The following is a 6746-nucleotide window of genomic DNA, read 5'->3' as shown; positions in this document are numbered from 1 at the left end:
CCAAGTAATTGTAAACATTCAAATATAGAAAAAATTTTTGTTTGACAGCACTTGAATATTCTTAACGCAAATAGACAGCACTTCAGAATAAATATACCGTTAAATTTGCGTTCGATCAAACCCGACGATTTATCGGCAAGACAAGAAAAAAAAACATAGCATTTCTGATGAAAACTGAATACTCCTCAATGAAAACCAAAAACTCTCTAAAAAAGGGTCCAAATTTTGCTGATAGTTCATTTGATTTTAATTTTGAGGCTTTCGCGGCCATGATTAATGACATCGTTGGCTTCCGGATGGACGCCGCGTTTGGATTCAGCGTTGCGCCAACGTTTCGCAAACATTGCAGTCTGCATCTTCAGGGCTATGAGCTCCGATTCTGAGCTGTGATGTCGTGGGGTAGTCCTTATATGCCTTCCCTTGCGGTGGTGGGGGAAGGGGAAGGGGGGGCCGGTCAGCCAATCATATGTTTTTGATTGATCAGCTGGTCAATTAAAAAACTGGGAGGACGGTTTTCCAAATGGGGTTCACTTGATATCCTCTGTCCCTGTTGAGGTTGTTAGGGTTTTTATGGATCTCCAAACCCTCTCGATATATTCTTTCGAGATACTCTTGAGATTTGGCCAACATTCTGGCTTGGTCGTACTGGATACTATGTCCAGTGTCCATCCAGTGTTCAGCCAGGGCAGACTGTTCTAAGTGACCGTATTTGGAGCACCGCTGGTGTTCCTTGATACGTGTACTGATCTTCCTCCCGGTTTCTCCAATGTACACTTCCCCGCATGAGCCGGGGATCTCGTACACTCCTGGTGTGCTCAGAGGTGGTCTTGGATCCTTTGCACTTGGCAGCATCTGTCCGATCTTCTTTAGAGGCTGGAAGATCGTTCGAATGTTATGTTTGCCAAGTACTCTACTTATGCGTTCTGTTGTGCCTTTCAGATAGGGGAGGAGGGCCACTTTTGGTCTTTCCTGGCTTTCCTCAGGATTAGTCTCCTCTTCGGGAGATGAGAGCTTGCTTTGTAGCTTCTGCTTGACCTTCCGAATTTGTTGGATGTTATATCTATTCTTCGTCAGAGCTATCTCAAGATGTTCAACTTCACTGTCAACGTTGGAGGGTTGAGAGATTGTGAGTGCTCTATACATTAGGGAGCTAATAACGGAATNAAGGAAATCCATGAATACCTTCAACTCGGGAGGTTTCGTTGAATCCCCTAGTGACATTTCCCAATCCTCTCGGGTTTTGGTGTCGATGACTTTCCTCACGACATGGGCCACTATGATGTCCCAATGCTCGACTGGCGCTCCAAGATTTTTTAAGGCCTCTAGGGCCTCCGAGACAGTGTCGATGATGAAGAGAAGTCCTGTCGCTGACTTCTCCTTGAGCTCCCGAAGATTGAGAATTTTGTTAAGATGNATGCTCAATCAGGGGAAGGAATTGGGAAGAGATGTTTTTGGATTTCTTGATGATTTCCAAGGTTTTTGGGATTTGGACGTTAGTGAAGAGTGATTTTACATCAAAACTCACTAGGATATCATCTGGAAAAGTCCGGCGATTTTTCAGTTTGTTGACGAAATCCAGTGAGTTCTGAATGTATGAACCATTCAGGCCAGTCAACTTTTGGAGTGGTTTCGTGAGAAACTTGGCCAGCTGGTAAGTTGGCGCTCCAATGTTGCTAACAATGCGACGGAGAGGAACGGACTCTTTATGGATTTTAGGGAGTCCATAGAGTCTAGGAAGAAAGGATTCTTTAGGGGTGAGGAATTTCGTTAGGTCAGCCGAGAAACCAGCCTTCTTCAGCAGATCAGTAGTTTTTCGCTCAATTGTACGAGTAGGGCCCTTTCTAAGTTGAACGTAAACTCTGGAGTCACCCAACATCGTACCGAGCTTACCAAAGTAGTTGTCTTTATCCATAACCACCGTGGCATTGCCTTTGGATGCTGGAAGAATAATCAGATCATTATTCTCCTTTAGACTACGCAGTGCGAGGCGTTCCTGATATCATGGTGATATTGTCACCAGGGGGATTGGCCTTGTGGAGGATGTTAGACAGCTGCCTCCGGATCTCATTGCTGGTCTCCTGGGGAAGATGATAAATTGCTGTCTCGGTACGACTGATGATTTCCTTGGTGGGGATCTTTTTAGGAACAACAGCGAAGTTGTATCCTTTCGCCAACACAGACACTTTTGCTTCACTGAGTTCAAATTTACTCAGATTCTTCACAGTGTAAGTAAGGGTTGGGACTTTCTCCTGGGGGATCAGTTTCTTGAACTTACCCTTCTGACTCTCAGTTCTCATCTCAGCTGTTCGGACTGCTTGTTCGTGTGTAATACGATCGAGAGTCTCCCACAGCTGAGAATCCAACGTCTGAGCCAGAAGAAGGTGGAGATCAAGAAACTGTCTGGAGAGATGGGCCAGGTTCTTCTTAGCCGCTGTTATTCTCTTCTTGATCAATCTCAACGAAACTTGGTGGAGGATGGCATTTGCCTGCTTCGATGGGACAGGATTTCTCGGACGGAGGAATTTTGGTACCACTTGATGGTCACGGCACCTTTTTAAAAAAGTCAGGGAGCACAGTTGGAAGTCTGCTGAAGAAGGCTGGTTTCTCGGCTGACCTGACGAAATTCCTCACCCCTAAAGAATCCTTTCCTTCTACACTCTATGGACTCCCCAAAATCCATCAAGAGTCTGTTCCTCTGCGTCCCATTGTCAGCAACATTGGAGCGCCAACTTACCAGTTGGCCAAGTTTCTCACGAAACCAGTCCAAAAATTGACTGGCCTGAATCGTTCATACATTCAGAACTCACTGGATTTCGTCGACAAACTGAGAAATTTCCGGACTTCTCCAGATGATATCCTAGTGGGTTTTGATGTAGAATCACTCTTCACTAACGTCCCAATCTCAGAAACCTTGGAAATCATCAAGAAATCCAAAAATATGTCTTCCCAATTCCTTCCCCTGATTTAGCATTGCTTGACTTCTACATACTTTCAGTTCGAAGGAGAGTACTATGAGCAGAAATCGGGAGTGGTAATGGGTTCTCCCATTTCCCCGATTATTGCAAATATATTCATGGAACACTTCGAGAACAAAGTATTGAAGTCAGCACCTCAGAAACCTACTGTCTGGTTCAGGTATGTGGACGATACCTGTGTCATCTGACCACATGGAAAGACTGCTCTAACTCAATTCCTGGAGTTCTTGAATACTCAGCACGTGAGCATCAAGTTCACTATGGAAATTGAACAAGATAGATGTCTTCCATTCCTAGATGTCCTGGTTCGACGCAACGAGGACGGCACTCTACGCCACCAAGTATATCGCAAGCCAACCCACACAGATAGGTATCTCAGTGCTACCTCCCATCACCACCCCTCCCGGAAGAATTCCGTTATTAGCTCCTTAATGTATAGAGCACTCACGATCTCTCAACCCTCCAACGTTGACAGTGAAGTTGAACATCTTGAGATAGCTCTGACCAAGGATGGATATAACATCCAACAAATTCGGAAGGTCAAGCAGAAGCTATAGAGCAAGCTCTCATCTCCCGAAGAGGAGACTAATCCTGAGGAAAACCAGGAAAGACCAAAAGTGGCACTCCTTCCCTATCTGAGAGGCACAACAGAACGCGTAAGTAGAGTACTTGGCAAATATAACATTCGAACAATCTTCCAGCCTCCAAAGAAGATCGGGCAGATGCTGCCAAGTGCAAAGGATCCAAGACCACCTCTGAGCACACCAGGAGTGTACGAGATCCCTTGCTCATGCGGGAAAGTGTACATTGGAGAAACCGGGAGGAAGATCAGTACACGGATCAAGGAACACCAGCGGTGCTCCAAATACGGTCAGTTAGAACAGTCTGCCCTGGCTGAACACTGGATGGACACTGGAGATACTATCCAGTACGACCAAGCCAGAATGTTGGCCAAATCTTAAGGGTATTTCGAAAGGAATTACTGAGAGGGTTTGTAGATCCATAAAAACCCTAACAACCTCAATAGGGACAGAGGATATCAAGTAAACCCCGTTTGGAAAACCGTCCTCCCGGTTTTTTAATTGACCAGCTGATCNTGAAGCTACACTATTCAAGTTTCGAATGGCGTTGGCGGCATTGGATTATCTGTCATAGTTTAGGAATTATCCAGTTTTGAACACAATCATGCGTTTTTGCTTGGGTCCATATACGTATATGGACCCCGTCCTTGAGGGACTAAATAGAGTGCATTTCATCACGTGAACTCGATTAAAAATACCAAAGACATTGGAATCGAATTCAAAAGTGATGAAATGGCCCACTCAGCATGCCCCAATTACTCAATACTAAGATTCGCGCGCGGAGGAACGATTGAAAACCGATGAATTGAAACCCCAAAAACCGAATGAANGAAAGATGTCAGTTCATTTGATTCTTTATAATAGTTATGAGCTTGATTGCACAACAAATAAGTTTTCCCATTTCATACAAAAGTAATAATCGCAATAACACCGATAAATAGACCAATAGAAAAATGATAGAAGAATCCGTCAAATTCTACCCTATTTCAACTACTACTTTCGAACTTAATAATCCAATCAAATTATTAACCAACCTATCTTATTTATTTACGAATTTAGTTCTAAATCCTACATAATAGTTCTATTTTGGATCATTTCAGGAGACGACGCTATTTTCAATTGAATTCCAATTTTCCAATTCAATTGTTTTACTCTGTCAAGAATTGACCAATACAACATCAATACCGATTTTTTTTAATGAAAAATTTTGAAGTCATTGTACTTATTGATAAACTCAATTGTCAACATGCGAACTTAATTGAAGAGATAGTCCATTGAATCTGATTGTATTCAAGGAATTCATGTCTAGCATTCATTCCACCATCTGAATTTCCTTCTACGGCCTATCCTGATTACTATATAATTACACGTATGACAATCGTATATGTCGACTGTCAACTTCTCAATTACAAATGAGACAATAATTAGTGCATTAAAAATATCATCCGTAATTATCAAAGAAGTGAAACTATTACCTTAAATTGAGGTCAAATTGAGAGTAAACTTAAATGCCTAAAAGGGTCAGAGAACGAAGGAAGATAATCTAAAAGGATAGAAATTGTGCCAAAAATCAGAACAAAATATGTACAATATCAAGTGATTATGATGTGCAGAGAAGTTCGTGGAAGAATTATCGATCAAATTAAAACAGAACCTAATCATATTATGGGAATAAAAAAAAAACCCGACAGCTGAATCGGAATTACAATGTAATTCGAGATCACAACAATGTCACTGTCAGCACCTCCTCGCTCACGGCCACCGCTCGGTGCGCTATTGTAAGGCTGAAATAACTCAATACGTTACGCATAAAAATTAAAACTCCAATCCCTCAAAATTGCCCTCAAATCGAATTGAAAACAATTTCGAGCGGAGGCTGCAATGTCCAAAATTTTATACTAGAAATTTAAGGCTAGAATAATTTTATGTAAAATAACCAAGAAACAAATCAACGATTGTAAACTAACCCCTCACGTACGGGGCCTTTCTGTTACGAAGCCTGACGTGCGCTTAATATCACTGAGATTCGACAAATTCTGATGCATGAAAAATTATAAAACGCAATAGAAATTGAAGCTACACTATTCAAGTTTCGAATGGCGTTGGCGGCATTGGATTATCTGTCATAGTTTAGGAATTATCCAGTTTTGAACACAATCATGCGTTTTTGCTTGGGTCCATATACGTATATGGACCCCGTCCTTGAGGGACTAAATAGAGTGCATTTCATCACGTGAACTCGATTAAAAATACCAAAGACATTGGAATCGAATTCAAAAGTGATGAAATGGCCCACTCAGCATGCCCCAATTACTCAATACTAAGATTCGCGCGCGGAGGAACGATTGAAAACCGATGAATTGAAACCCCAAAAACCGAATGAACTACTTCCCCATAAAACCAAAAGAGTGGAAAAAGTCATACGACATTTTCCACCAATTAAAAATGGACTCATTGGAGCCCATGTGACAAGTGACCCCAAAATTCATATAAAAATGTCAGAAAAATCAAAATTAGTCAGTCTTGAAGCAGCGACGGAGCAGTAACAATTCTGGTGGAAATAGTTCATTTAATCGGTCCGGTTTTTCAATCCTTCCTTCGATTACGCGGGATAGTACTGAATTAATAGTAAGTTATGAACAATTGAAATTATCCGGGAATAAAATTTCTTTAATCGAGAGTGGTGACTTTTCTTACAAATAAGGAATTGGTTCATTGTGACGCGTTATGGACAGTCTCATAAAACTCTTAAACTCTTAAAATTCAACTTTCAAAATTTATTAAAATATGAACGGGTAGACGAAAGTGTTTCCGTGTAAGTATCAATAATAGCCTTTAGCACGACTAATTGCTGGTGAGGAAATTACGGATTTACCCAGGGATCTACAAACACATTGATTAATTTATAAAAAACAGACCGAATTGTGAGTAATAAAATTTGTAAACCCAAATTTGAATTCTTCAGATTATTCCAGAGGGAGGAATTCTGTAAAATCACGCTCATGTTTTTGTAAAAGGAATAGTAATTCAAAATATATTTACATTCAAATTTGATTCCCATTACAACTCCAAATTTCTTTATTAGTAATTAGTTTCAACTCAAACCCTATCCCTAAATCAAACCCTTTTCCTTTATATTTTAGAAAAAGGTAAGAGTATAAAACTTTGCGTCGTCCAATAATTATAAAAT

The sequence above is a fragment of the Diachasma alloeum genome, unplaced genomic scaffold (genome assembly GCF_001412515.2).
Source record: "Diachasma alloeum isolate Michigan unplaced genomic scaffold, Dall2.0 Dall_scaffold_00795, whole genome shotgun sequence".
NCBI classification, from domain to species: Eukaryota; Metazoa; Arthropoda; class Insecta; order Hymenoptera; family Braconidae; genus Diachasma; species Diachasma alloeum.
Note: the sequence above shows the minus strand (reverse complement) of the source record.